Raw genomic sequence first — 14,852 nt, forward strand, 5'->3', positions numbered from 1 at the left:
GAAAACGTCTGGAGTCCTCCGACGACGTTTACACAGGAGGAGGAGAGGAGGAGGAGGACCCGAGGAAATTATGTGTGTATTATGTGTGTGAAATCATACACTGTAAACTATTGCTGTTAATTTACAGCAGGATTTCAACAGTATTAAAGGTCCCATATTACTCTCATTTTCAGGTTCATACTTGTATTTTGTGTTTCTACTAGAACATGTTTACATGCTTTAATGTTAAAAACAAACTTTATTTTCCTCATACTGTATGCCTAAATATACCTGTATTTACCCTCTCTGTCTGAAACGCTCCGTTTTAGCGCATTTTGACGGAATTGCAACAGAATTGCATTAACATTAATAGTCAACAGCTTGGGTCCATGTGTACTTCCTGTCAGCTGATGACATTCACATCCACTGCAACCAGGAAATAAACTGAGACACATTTAGTATGTCCTCCGACGACGTTTACACTGGAGGAGAGGAGGTGGAGAGGAGGACCCGAGGAAAGTGTGTGTGTATTATGTGTGTGAAATCATATAGTCTCCTAAAGAATTACCTTCCATCATTACCACATTATCATCCATCATCTGTTTTTAAAAAAAAAAAAATGTTTACATGCATCCATTGGTCAACTATTTTCTATTATATGACCTAAAGAATATAGTAGACTAATTATCAAATTATCAGGTATAATTAAACTTTGTTAATGTAAGACTGAAGTTGTGTCATGTAAACATAGTTGTGCAAACATACTGTAGGTTTAGTATGTTATTGATTTGCTCTATTCCATTTTGTTCACACATATTTAGTGTTTACAGTAATGTTAAGATATTCTGTTATCAGATATTGTCAGCTACTGCTGGTATCAGATATTTCAACTAGTTGAATAGCTGTTCAGGCAGCTGGGAGTTTTATGGGTTGAGAGAGGAGGGGTAAAAGAGGAGAGAGAGAAAAGGAGGAGGGGTTTTGATGGTTAGAGGTGAGGAAGCAGAGGGAAATGGCTTGATTTAACTGTGTTCGGGAGTTCATTAGAGTTATGAGGAAAACCCAGAACGTGTTGGACTGCTTTATTCTTTCACACATACCCACGTTGCTTACATTACAGTTTTTCTCGATTGTTTACACACATTTTCTGAAAGCATGCCTCATACTCTCAGAACTCTACACACAAATCAAAAAAACACACACACAATGGGCAAAACCCCTCAATTCTCCTGCAAAATTAAACTTTACATTCAAAACAATGTAATTTCTTCTCAAAATGGTATTTTGTTTTCAAATGACACACACAAACCATCATATGAATAGACATTTATAAGAACCAGTTGAACACTGATGTGCTTAATGTAAAACACTATGATGAATGGAAAACACTTCTTCTCCATTCATCATAATGACTCAGGCCTTTTTTTTGTTCAGTGTTACACTTACTACAGACAGTACATACATAAGTGTGTTGTAAAATATTTTAGAATATTGTTTTTATACTCAGAACACACAAATACACGGTAACAAATATATTTTATTTTCCCCACAAAAACAATGTACACAGTGTACATCCCAACCAACACAAAGTTGCACATACAGTGGTCTACATACAAAACAACAGAAGAATTTACTGTATACAGTTACAGTAAAAAAAACTATGCTGCATCCTCTCTTCTGTTTCGGTCTGGCCACAGCACCTCATCCACATCACAAGCAATGTTTTCCCTGGCCAAGCAGCGGGGGAAATATCGCTTAGCATGTCAAATCCAGCCATGAAAAGCATCAACTGATTGCTAATTGTTACACTGTGTGACAGGTGTTTGCCCATGTGATGAGTCAGTGTGCATAGTAGGGCAATTGACTTTAGAATTTTGAATGACAGTGTGTTCCTTGTGAAAACGAGATTTTCTTCATGAAAATTGTGCCAAATGCAGAGAATTGTGTGTAGTGTTTTGAAAAAAGTGTGTTTTAGAACTGCAATTTGAGTGTAAAGCAGGAATTGTGCTTGTAGTTTAGCAGAATTGGTTCAGGGGGTTGGTGCATGAGTTACATGTTGTGGTCATTGTGTGTCAAGTACCAGTATTTGTGTGTAAACAATTGAGAAAAACTGTAATACCAATGGTCTGGTTGGTTTCACCAGTTAAAGCTGTACTAGTTGATTTATGGCCACTAGGGGGCAGAATAACTCCAAACCAAGCTGACAGATGCACATATTTTCATTTGATTTATCGAATCATTTTTATTAGCTGATCAACAAAGGCCAAGTTCACTTTACATTACATTTGAAATATGTCTTCTCCTTTTGTAATACTCTACTTAACAAACACTTCGAAATTGTTTTGAAATCCTTATTAAGCTTGTAAATATAATTGTCGTATGGAAATGTTTGTTTGAAACTGACACCAACTGAACATTTCCAAATCTTTTATTCAACCAGCTAAAATCTAAATTATATTTTTTCTGTCATTAGAAATAACTCTTTAATAATAAAGGTAATTTTACTCGGTCAAATAAAATTGTACAATATTTGAATTGTTATTAGTATAATGTAGAACATCAAGAGATCAAGAAACACACAAAGACATTGATAATAATGACACTTGACCATAATAACACATTATTATAATTATCATTGGCCATAGATTAAAAAAAATAAAAAAATGTATGTATATAATAATAATAATAATCATAATACTAATATAATATATATAAAGTGGTACAAAATGTTTTTTGTTTGTTTGTCTTTTTTGATTTTACTTGCCCAGGGCCCGTTTACCGCATAAAAAGAAATACTTTTTGTTAAAGGTTTGTATTTTTCATTTGTAGGCCCCTCATTTTTTCTCACGTTTCTTATTATTTCTGTGTGATATAATATTCCAGCTATATATAAGCTGTTACATCATTGATCTACAATGCAAATCAAGCCCAAGACCCTTTCTAGCAATGTCCTTCAGTCAGATCTTATAGGAATCCTGTGTAGAAAGCCCCCTTTTCCCTCAAGTACTGAAATATTAATGTTCAAAGGTTCTTATATGATTTAAGTATTTCAGGATTAAAAACCACCATTTGTGTGCATGCTCCAGCGAGGAGTAATTTAAGAGTGATTATGAAGTCTGAGGCAGTGAACACCGCGGCATACTAAATTTTGAATAGAAAGGAGAGGATGAATGAATTTCTCCCCTCTGCAAGCCATCAATTATATATAACTTCATCCCCTCGGAGGAAGTCTACCTGTTTAAATAGATGCTGTGATTATTTGACACCCCGGGGCTTTTTGTATGTGTGTATGTGTGCGTGTGCGTGTGTGTGTGTGTGTGTGTGTGTGTGTGTGTGTGTGAGTGTGTTCTGCTTTTCATTCTACCTGCATTGATGTTGAATAACAAGCAGTGAAAAACCAGCTGAATTTTTTCTGTTGTTAACGATGGTCACATGCATATAACTGTTGGCAGATAATTTGTCTATTTTTCCATATTGTCCCACTTATTCCATGACCTTTGTTTGCCTCCCTGTTTTACCGGCAGAAAGGAAGTTGTGTGAAAGGAGGAGAATTTTTTTTTGTGCTTCGCATTGGGGGTTGCAAAACAAAACATCAGCCGTGAAACAAGCAACAATTCAACAATTACCAACTTAATTTAGCATGTTGGTGTGAAACAAAACTGTTAACCACTTAAGGCTGGCCGACACTAAAAGATTTTCCGAACCGTAACCTTAAAATTTGAGAAACCCCACACATAACACGTTATGTTTAATTTAACAGTTTTGCTCCTTTAGTGTGTGGAGAGCAACGATTTGACCAAAACAGCACACCACACACTAACAGATTCATTCATGAACAAGAATGAAAATATTTGCAAAATTTATTGCAATCATATGTGATTTTAGTGTAAACAAACATGGCGGGCGACAGCAGGAAGAGTAGCAATGTTCGTTTTTGCACTACTTTGTACTGAAAATTCACAAAGGATGGATGGATGAAGTCATGGAGACACGTTAAATAAACAATTTGTTGGCTCAAATTAGACAGTTGGTCCTCCATTTCTGAGCCCATCTTATTACTTTATGCTTCGCGTTTTGCATCAGCTCATGCATTAGCCGCAGCCACCATGACGGTGTCCTCGGGGTTCCCCACGCACAACAGGAGATCCGATAGTGAATATTGAACATGTTTGATATTTACTATTTGAAATCGGTTCAGCCACGGACTTTCGAGCCGATCGGGGGATGTAAAAAACACTCTTAACACACCTCAGAAATATCTTTAAAGATAATCTTTAGAACCATTAAAAAAATCCGGGCATTACTGGCGATTGTCGGTCGGCTTGATTCTCATGAAGTGTGTATCCGGCATTAGCATAAATTCCAGGTTAAATAACCCAGATGCAAAATGTTAGCCTATACTTCAAGGGAAATCTGCAGATTTTACACATCAAAGTCTGTTTATAGGTCTTGGGGAGTACTGATGCATAAGTGAAAAAGTTGTATCAAGCCTTTTGTTGCTCCAGAGAGAGCTGTGTGCAGTCTGGTAAATTGCCTCGGGTGATGTCACTTGAGTCAGTTGGGGCTGAAGACTACAAGTTGGAACATGGAGTTGGAAAGATATGAGCTGCAGCCAGCTCCTCATCTCAGCTTGAGGCTAGCGGCTCGAGGCTGCATTAACTGAACACACCAGAATCTCTGACCGAACTAGTGCATTGCTAAGTCTGTGAATACTCTTTTAACATACTTGCAAAGCATTCACTGACAATGTATTTTGTTTGTTTTCCCTCCCACCTCCACTCTCACAAAACCCACTCGTAGCAACTACAGCATGATTATTATTTCACTGTTTCGTTTAGAGACACAAAGCACATGATTGAGGTAAGGGACAGATTGTTGTCTTGGCTACTTCTTGAAAAAGGCAAAAGTGACTTGAGGCGTGAGAAACAGGTTACATTAACATTTAACTGAAACCACATCTTGCCTATACACTTAACCACGCGCGCAGCTCAGGAGCCTGTAACCCGGTCTCTGGTGTCCTGCGCTTTGTACGTGTCCACCAAAACGTATTTGTCAGAAGCAATACACATAACGTCTGCAAGTCAGGGTTGCAAATAGCAACACAATAACCTTTTTTACATTTGAAGTTGAATTGAGATCAATTGAAAGCAACTATTGATTGATATCAACAGTAGATTTTAGGACTGTCAATCAATTAAAATATTTAATTGTGATTAATGAGCATGATTGTCAATAGTTATTCATGATTAATTGCAAATATATCACACATTTTTTTATCTGTTCAAAATGTACCATAAAGGAAGATTAATTAAATACTCTTATCAACATGGGAGTGGGCAAATATGCTAGGTATATACAAATATACTATATATATATATTATTGGAAATCAATTAACAACATAAAACAATGACAAATACCGTCCAGAAATCCTCACAGGTACTGCATTTAGCATAACAAATATGCTCAAATCATAACATGGCAAACTGCAGCCCAACAGGCAACAACAGCTGTCAGTGTGTCAGTGTGCTGACTTGACTATGACTTGCCCCAAACTGCATATGATTATCATAAAGTGGGCATGTCTGTAAAGGGGAGACTCGTGGGTACCCATAGAACACATTTACATTCACATATCTTGAGGTCAGAGGTCAAGGGACCCCTTTGAAAATGGCCATGATTTCCTAGCCAAAATTTAGAGTAAGTTTGTTGTTTAACCTCCTTTGTGACAAGCTAGTATGACATGATTGGTAGCAATGGATTCCTTAGATTTTTTAGTTTCATTTGGTCCAGTATCTTTACTCGAGCTTTAAAACTGAGCCTGCTAGAACCTAAAAATCGCAAGTTGCGTTAAAGAAATTAGTGGCGTTAAAACGGATTTGCAGTAAAGTGTTATTATCGCGTTAACTTTGACAGCTTTAGTAGATCTATCTGTTTCTAACCCCCTGATACAGACTTTAATGTATGACTTTAAATATATCAAGAAAAAAATGCAAACAGAATATTTCTAAAAGCAGCTTGACTGACATGTAATGCAAAAGCTGATAGACGGTTCATCCTGTCGTCCGCTCTTTCAGTTTTTGCCATCTGTTTAGCTTTCCTCTTATTCTATGCCTGTGCACATTATGCACATAGACATGCACACACACACACACACACACACACTTAAGCACATACAGATATGTGTGAAATATTAAACGCCGGCTCAGAAAAGGACACACATTAACTGCGGATCTGCTTTCACCATGTTCTGCAAGCAGCCGGGAGAAGATGAATACTTAATCAGACAAACTGTTTAATAATCTCTCCTCTTGCTGCAACGTCCGACAAACAATACATATTCCCTCTCCAAGCCGTCTCTGCTGCCACTGATTTAAATTCATGCACATTCATGCACTGTGCACGCACATACGAGCGAATCATACAGTATTCAGGATGGAGAACAGAGGTATTAGCTCCTCTGATGTCTCTCTGTGTTCTGCCGGGGGTTTTCCGAGAGGCATCTCAAATATTCACAAACATCCATCAATGCCTGAAAGGGTCAGAGACTAGCCACGGTCACGCAGAATCACACACACACACACACACACACACACACACACACACACACACACACACACACACATACACACACACACACACACACACACACACTCGCAGGCACACAGAACGCATGCAGCATACACATTCAATTAGTTTCTTTTTGGCTCCTGGAGTTTTCTTTAATCACGTTTTTTTCTATTCATCTCTTTCTCTGCGGCCTGCAGAAGAAGTGTGATTCAGAGGCAGCCTGTGTGTAAGTGTGTGTATGTGTGTGGGTGTGGGTGTGCATGTGTGTGTGTGTACACCTAAGGGGGTTCTTGACAAGGAATGTGTTCTTGATTCCGTGTGAGATAGCAACATATATGTGTGTGTTTGACAGTTTGGGGTTAAAGGTTGAGGCTTCCTGTGGTAGGTGTGTGTGTGGGAGGGCCCTGCAGAATCTGATAATATGATCACGCCTAAAGACTCCTGTTTCACTCTGTAGTGCTCGCAATATTGCTCTGCCCTAATGATTTCCCAGTTGCAAAAATCAAAGAGCAGGATGGAGGGATGGCGGACGCAATCAAAGTAGCTAATCGTGATTGTGTTGAGACAGACGACTTGGAGAGGGTTTCTTTACATTAATGGAAACAAATGAGCTGCTGCTGAAGGGAGCAATGAAAAAACATAGAAGAAGGTGCGCACACTGGGGCTCCTTTTAAGTGCAATTTATTGGCACGTGTTAGTTAGTGACGTTTCGAGCACAAGCTCTTCTTCAGACTTAATAAATCTGCACAGAGACGGCTAATAAAAGGTCCACATAATGGACGAATTGTGCTAATTGTGCTAAATGTGCTAATTATGGGGACATGGATATGCATTTTTATATATATATATTGTTGTATATTGTGTATATATGTATATTCGAGCACAAGCTCATCTTAAAAGGTAAACGCTCTGGTCACATGATACCGCCAGTGACCCAAGTATCCCACATAATATACTACAATATATACAAAAATGCATATCCATGTCCACATAATTAGCACATTTAGCACAATTCGTCCATAATGTGGACCTTTTAAGATGGCATCTCTGTGCAGATCTATTAAGTCTTGTGCTCGAAACGTTACTAACTATGTGCCAATAAATTGCACTTAAAGGGAGCTACAGCGTGCAGACCTTCTTCTACTGGTCCAGCGCCATCGGCCTATTGCGCTTTTGGTTGTGCGCGACCACTTTACATTGTTTGATGCTGAAGGGATTCATATGTTGTTGTTTAAAAGCATCGTTCTCTTTTGTTGCTCGTTAGCCGGGCCTCTTCTCACTCAGTCTCCGGTGAATATGGCCAAGGGCACCCGCTGACTGCCATTATCGAAGACCACATTCATTAACCCGGCATTTGAACAAAAGAAAATCCTTCAGCGCGTGCGCACACACACACACACGTTTGCATATACAACAAACACAATACACTCAACAGGGCACACAGAGTGGGAGGGAGCATGTGTGCAAACCAGCACTGGCATTGCATCAGACGTGTAACATCTAAATTAAAAGCAGCACTGATGCCCCTTCACACACGCACCCCCCCCCCCCCCCCCCCCCACCTCCCACCCCCCCCCCCCCCCCCCCCACACACACACACACACACACACACACACACACATGAGACACACATTTCTCTCCCAAAAGTCAAATAAATTGAAGAAGCTTGCTTTTTCCCCTTCTGGCAGCCCTCTGCAGACCTTTTGTCAACCTGTGCCCTTTAAATAGATCTTCAGCCTATAATCAAATGCTGCTCCATCAGCCCTGCATAAAGAGAGAGAGACAGAGAGAGAGAGAGAGAGAGAGAGAGAGAGGGAGAGAGAGAGAGAGAGAGAGAGAGAGAGAGAGAACTTGCAGTATGGTAACATTTTATAATACATTATAGGATTTATGAATCAAGTGCAAAAAACACGTACTGGTTCTTACTTGTATTTAAATGTAGGTAGGCTACAGTGGAAGAAAACAAGACTACGGGGAACAGTAAGGCATTTTAGAGAAAAGTAGAAATAAATTAGATTCTATGAAAGATTTTTTTAGGTGTACACAACACTTGCTGTATGCTAACCTACTGTTTTGATGAATTGAAGAGTAGTAGGAAGTCAGAAAAAGATGATTACAGCAGCCCCTGCTAGTGTATAGTACTGTTCAACTAAAGCACTTCCTCACCATTCACTGCTTTAAATCCTTCTCAGCTTTTTACTTTTTATTCACCTCTGCCACCGCGTGCCTCTCCCCATACATAATCAACTCTGCTTTGAAAAGCCGGCCGGAAATGCACGGCCTGGCCTTTTTTTATGCTATACTTAGCACTTCCCGACAATCAAAATGACAATCTGAATAGAAGATCAAACCTGATCAAAGCCAGAGAGCATGAGCGACATGCTTGTGAAAATACTATAACTGATTTATCTATCGTTAATCACAGGCCACCTTTCTGCCTCTGACACCTCTGTGAAGTGTGAGTTTCCTGTTCCTGTTTGACATTTGAGTCTGTGGAGTGTGCTTGTAGGCAGAAATAAAGGAAATGGTAGTCATCTTGTATAGTGGCAGAGCCTTTGCATAAGTGGGTGGTGAATATTTATGTGGACATGGGTATTATTGCATGTCAGCTAAGCTACAGCCAACTGTAACATCATCATCTAGATATGCTCTTATTTGTAAAAACAGATGAATCCGGATGGGATCTGCAGGTTAACAGCGTTTCAAGTGAATTAGTTATTCGTTAGAATGTACAGTATGTATGTATCTATGTCTGAATGTATGTATGTACAGTATGTATCTATGTCTGTATGTATGTATGCATGTATGTATGTATGTATGTATGTATGTATGTATCTATGTCTGTATGTATGTATGTATCTATGTCTGTCTGTCTGTATGTATGTATGTACAGTATTTATGTATTTATGTATTTATGTATATATGCATGTATGTATGTATGTATGTATGTATGTATGTATGTATGTATGTCCTTATGTATGTGTGTATGTATGTATGTACAGTTTTTATGTATATATGTATGTATGTATGTATGTATGCATGTATGCATGTATGTATGTATGTATGTATGTACAGTAGTTTTGTATATATATGTATGTATGTATGTATGTATGTATGTATGTATGTATGTATGTATGTATGCATGTATGTACAGTAGTTTTGTATATATGTATGTATGTATGTATGTATGTGCAGTAGTTTTGTATATATGTATGTATGTATGTATGTATGTACAGTAGTTTTGTATATATATGTATGTATGTATGCATGTGTGCATGTATGTATGTATGTATGTACAGTATTTATGTATATACATAAATATTGTATGTACATACATACATACATACATACATGCATACATGCATACATACATACATGCATACATGCATACAGACAGACAGACAGACATACATGCAGTATATACATATGCATGTGTGTATGTATGTATGTACAGTATGTATGTATGTATGTATGTATGTACTTATCTATGTATTTATCTATGTATGTATTTATGGAAATGGTATTCAGCCAACATTAATTTCCTGCAATGACATGTCAAAATGTCTTCCTCTCTGTGTGAAGGTCTGTTGATCAAGATTTTGAGGTTTTCACACCCATGACACAATATCTGTTTACATTTAGCAAGATAAGAGTGTCATTATTGAGGCGTGGTTAGTATGGTTACAATAAGAAGCATCAAGTACTCAACATGATGTGCAACTATAAAAACTCAATCAACCGTAAGGGTCGCAATGTGGCTAAGATGTGTTTAACACTATGCAGAAGTGGTTTTCCTGCAGTTGAAAATTTCACGTATGTATGTGCATCTTATATTTGAGTTGATTACATGACTGAGTTAAATGAAATGGGGAAATGAGTACTAATGGTATGATTTTCACAGTTTATTTTCAAGAAGGAGCAAGTTTCAATTCTCAATATTCCATAGTGTATGATTCTCGTGTGACTTAACTTTATGTTCTGCAAACGTACAACACATCCTTGGTTCTGAGCAGCCAAACCAACTAACTAACCAACAACTAACCACTTCCTTTTCTCTGCGCCTCCTCCACAAATACATTTCAGAGCTGTCGTTGAAGTTTCAGTCTGTCTTTCACTGTCTGATGGTCATCATGTTCAGCCGAAACCAAGCAGCTCTGCTCTCCATTCAGCTTTTAATTATGTGCCAACTCTCTGCAGGTACTGTACAGTGGATATTTGTGTTTGTGATGCTTTTGTCTAGATTTAATTACACATTTCATTTTATATTGATTGATTTTTTTCCTTCAATGACAGAGATTCTTACAGTTGAGCACAAACTGGTGTCCCTGGGAGACTCCGTCATCTTCACCTGCAACATATCCCAGACAAATGCAGCTCAAATCAGCTGGACCAAAGGCAGATCTGTTTTCACTTATTCATACCGACTGAATCGGACTTTTTCAAATTTCAGCTCTCACAGAGTGAGAATAGACGTAAACTTACCTTCAAAGCTAAATATTTCTAACATTCAGTATGACGATGCAGGACTCTATATATGTAATATAACTGCCGAAAAAGTTATAAAGACTCTTGAGTGGAATTTAATGGTGTCTGGGGAACCTGAAGGTAGGTAGAGCACAAAGCAGGGCTAATCACCTCTACACCAGACATAATGCATTTCAAAGCTCAAACTGTACTTAAATTAACTCACATCTGATTTTGTGCAGAAATCAGTCGACTGTGGTCTCTTCTGTACGTACTCACAGCTGTAATTGGATTTCTTCTATGTGTCTTCACTCCAGCTGTCTGCCTCTACAGGTGAGTAATACCTTTTAGCTTTTAGCTTTATAATTTAACTCTTCTCTGCTCTGGTGCAGTCTGTACTGGGAACTAAGGTTGGTTTTAATTTCTGACTCACTCCTAGGGGTATCTTGCCATGCAGTTAGTCTTGTTCTATGTCCAGGTCTTGAAATATCTGCAATAATAGCTACATCCGAATAAAAGCAAAAGGTAAATGGAATTTCCTTTGTGGTGCTCATAGCATTGGTTCCTTCCTGACCTTGGACCATTTAACAATACAGTCTCACCACAAGGCCACACAGTAGCTGCTATGCTCTGCTTTAACCCTCAACATAACGTACAAGGACTACCGACCGAATAAACTATCGTAAGAAACAACCATCATTGCAAAATGTTGACTTAATTCTTCTCAAAACATTATTAGTTATGTAATTAATGTCATCTGAAGAAAAACAAACATATAATTATAATTTTAGGGAAGTTACAGTTCATTTGCATATTGTGTAAAAAGGAAAAAAGAAAAAATAGAGCACATGAGGAAATGACTGTCTGCGTCAACTGTGTCTGTCTCCTTCAATGACGATGACTGACAGAGTGCCTCTAGCCACCTGGTAATGTGTGTTTTTAAATTAGGACCTATTGCAAACATGAACTCAATAAATAGTTCCATCTACTAAAACTGCTATTGAATGGACCTTGTAGGGAAATTGGTTTGTCATTTAAAAAATAACATTTAAAAAATTAAATAGCAACACCTTCTTCAGAAAATGAGTCCCTGAAACTCACAGTTTAATTTATCTGCATTTTATGATGGTCACGCAGATTAAACTGTGTAATCTGGGTGAATTGACCCTTTACAGCCTTATTTCTAGTACAAGCAGCCAAAGCTGTTTTGCTGACCTTGAAATGTCCTTTGTCTGCCTTTAGTCGAGGTATTTAAACGGGGTCACGGTCGTAGCTGTCATTGAGGACACTGAGCTCCTGTCCTTTGTATTATTATTTTTTTTACATTTTGCATGCTGATTGAAGTGTCTTTAAACTCAATATACTTAAATAAGATTACTTTTCAGACAACAAATAAATAAATTAGACAAAGTTAGGTAAACTGAGAATCGATATAAGTACGTACAGGTAATACCTTACTTTAGGGAATAAAAATATGTTTTGACCGTTTTCTTTTAATGTAACACAATAAATCAAACTGCTCAATGCATCAGTATTATATAAAATCTTTCCCTACATAAAATATACTCTAAAGTTAAAAATTCTTCCTGAAATAAATCAGGAAATATCTAATCAAAGAATAAGTCAAAAACCCTTTTGATACTTGACACATTTCAATACTCTGAGCTACTGATACATTTTGCTCGAGGTTGAAGTTTGAGTTTTGATACCCGGCCGTGTAATTATCAGTATGAACCCACCATAATTTTTTTACCTGGCAGTGTCGAAGACTTTGAAACATTTAGACCTTAATGCTGGGAAATTAAATGTACACACAACATATTTCAACCTAAAAGAAATTAAATATAAAAGAAAATCTAAACACAAAACAGTTGACCTCATGACCTACTGTAAAATCCTGGCTACGGCCGTGGTTGCTACAGAGCTTAAACTACACTGTATTTACATGCATGAGCTTTGATTCATACAGCTATAATGTAGCTACATGCACAGAGAAAAAAGTGCAAGTTTATGTATTTATCCAATATATTGTGTGTATGATTAGGACCAGGTGACCTGGCCTATAAAGGTGTGTCTCTGCATTATATTCTTTGTCTGAAGAAGAGCTTGATGCTCTAAACGTCATTTGGTGGTAATTAAATATATGTAATTTGAGCAGTATTTAATGTGCAGACTCTATTTTTTTCTGTCTTTTTACATGTTCTTGCACCTTATTGTCTGGATGTGCATGCTTTTGTAAAAAAATTTTGAAAAGCTTTCCCAGCAAAAGCATTATTGTCATAAGTAAGCATAACTAAATGTTAGTAATCTAACCCTATAATTCACTATAGTAAAAAAAAAGAACAAACAAAGCATGTAGTTTATTACAGCAGTCAGTCACGACACATAACAATACTTCTGTGGATCTTTGTGTTGCAAAAACAAAGACTGACCACCAGAATGTCTCCACAAAGGTAAATTCACTTTGAAAAGGCAAAGACATTTGCTTTTGCTTAATTTGTCATATTGATGGTCAGCAGGTATTTGTGTGCAATTCTATTAAGGAGTACAGTATGTTATGACACACAGTGACACCTGTAGTAAGCAGGGCCGTTTTGGTGCCCTAGGCGAAATTCGGATTCAGCCACAGTGTGACGTTCAAGTGCGTCTGGGCAGATGAAAAAGTGTGAGAAAGAGAGTTACAGCGGTGAAAAGTGTATTTCTTTCTTTCTTTCCTTTTTTCTTTCTTTTTTTCTTTACATTTATTTATTTATTTATTTATATGGCCTATGCCTGAAGCTGGCCCTGCCTGTAACAGTAGCCTCTTTGTGTTTTATGCAATCTAATAATGTCATACTATAATATTATATCACTCACAGGGGCTAATTTTCAATAATGAGTACTGTTACTTTTGACACTTTGAGGACATTTGTCTGATAATATTTCTGTATTTTTAATTAGATATTTCTAAAGTAGGGCTACTACTACTACTGCAATGGAGTATTTCAACATTGTGGTATTGTGTACTTAAGTAAAGGATGTGACTCCTTCCGCAAGTGTTTGTGAATAAATTGTCATCATAACACCGTCAGTGTATCTTTTATGTGTTTAACTTTTGAACTTGAATATCTGCAGAAAACTCAGGACCAGGCCACCAAACCAGTACCCAGTTGAGGAGCAGTTTCATCCTCCGTCAGAAGGAGAGGTCAGAAGAACTGAAGTTGTCTTTGACGCTCTAACGTGTCTCTTCTTATCTTCTCTTTCTCTGAGACAGTGTTGAACTTTAATTTTCACTTTCTATCTCTATAGGTGACCGTCTCTCAACGGCAGGGTGGCACAGACAGCAGGACACAAAACAAGCGCAGGAGTCAGTACATGGAGAGGCTCAATTCAATCTATGATCTCTGAGCTGAGAAGCAATTTAAATGAAAGTTAAACAAGAGACACGGAGCAACTAGGTGCTTCAAGGCGAGGCAATCAGAGGGAGGACGACTGGGTCACTGATGCATTTTCTTTATCTAACGTTAACACATTAAAACCAGTGCTGTCACTTTAAGGGATTTTGTTTTCAGCTTATCGTTTATATTTATGGTACTCAGTGTATTTTGTTATGTTATTATTTATGTGAGGGTTTCATTATTAGTATGCTGTGTTGAATGTATTCAAATCCATCCTGCACTGTGAGCTCACTAAAGATAGCTCCAATGTTTGCTGTAATTGCAATAAAGTTAAATCAACACGGTGTGTGCCCCCTAATGTTGTGTGAGGGAATTACAGGGGGACTTTTCAATCCAAATAAATTACACTTCAGAGACAACAAGTACAGTTTTATTTTTAATTATTCCAGTGGAGGACATCTCTGAGT

At 37.6% G+C, this 14,852-nt stretch overlaps 1 long non-coding RNA gene across 1 annotated transcript; it reads left to right on the forward strand.

Moving 5' to 3' along the window:
- Window positions 1–10,639: 10,639 nt before the first annotated feature.
- Window positions 10,640–14,828, forward strand: LOC141782548 (uncharacterized). The gene is made up of 3 exons (XR_012597129.1): window positions 10,640–11,341; window positions 14,123–14,192; window positions 14,297–14,828. It is a non-coding gene; the product is annotated as an uncharacterized LOC141782548 (long non-coding RNA).
- The last annotated feature ends 24 nt before the right edge of the window (window positions 14,829–14,852 follow it).

This window comes from Sebastes fasciatus, chromosome 14, assembly GCF_043250625.1.
Source record: "Sebastes fasciatus isolate fSebFas1 chromosome 14, fSebFas1.pri, whole genome shotgun sequence".
Classification (NCBI taxonomy): Eukaryota; Metazoa; Chordata; class Actinopteri; order Perciformes; family Sebastidae; genus Sebastes; species Sebastes fasciatus.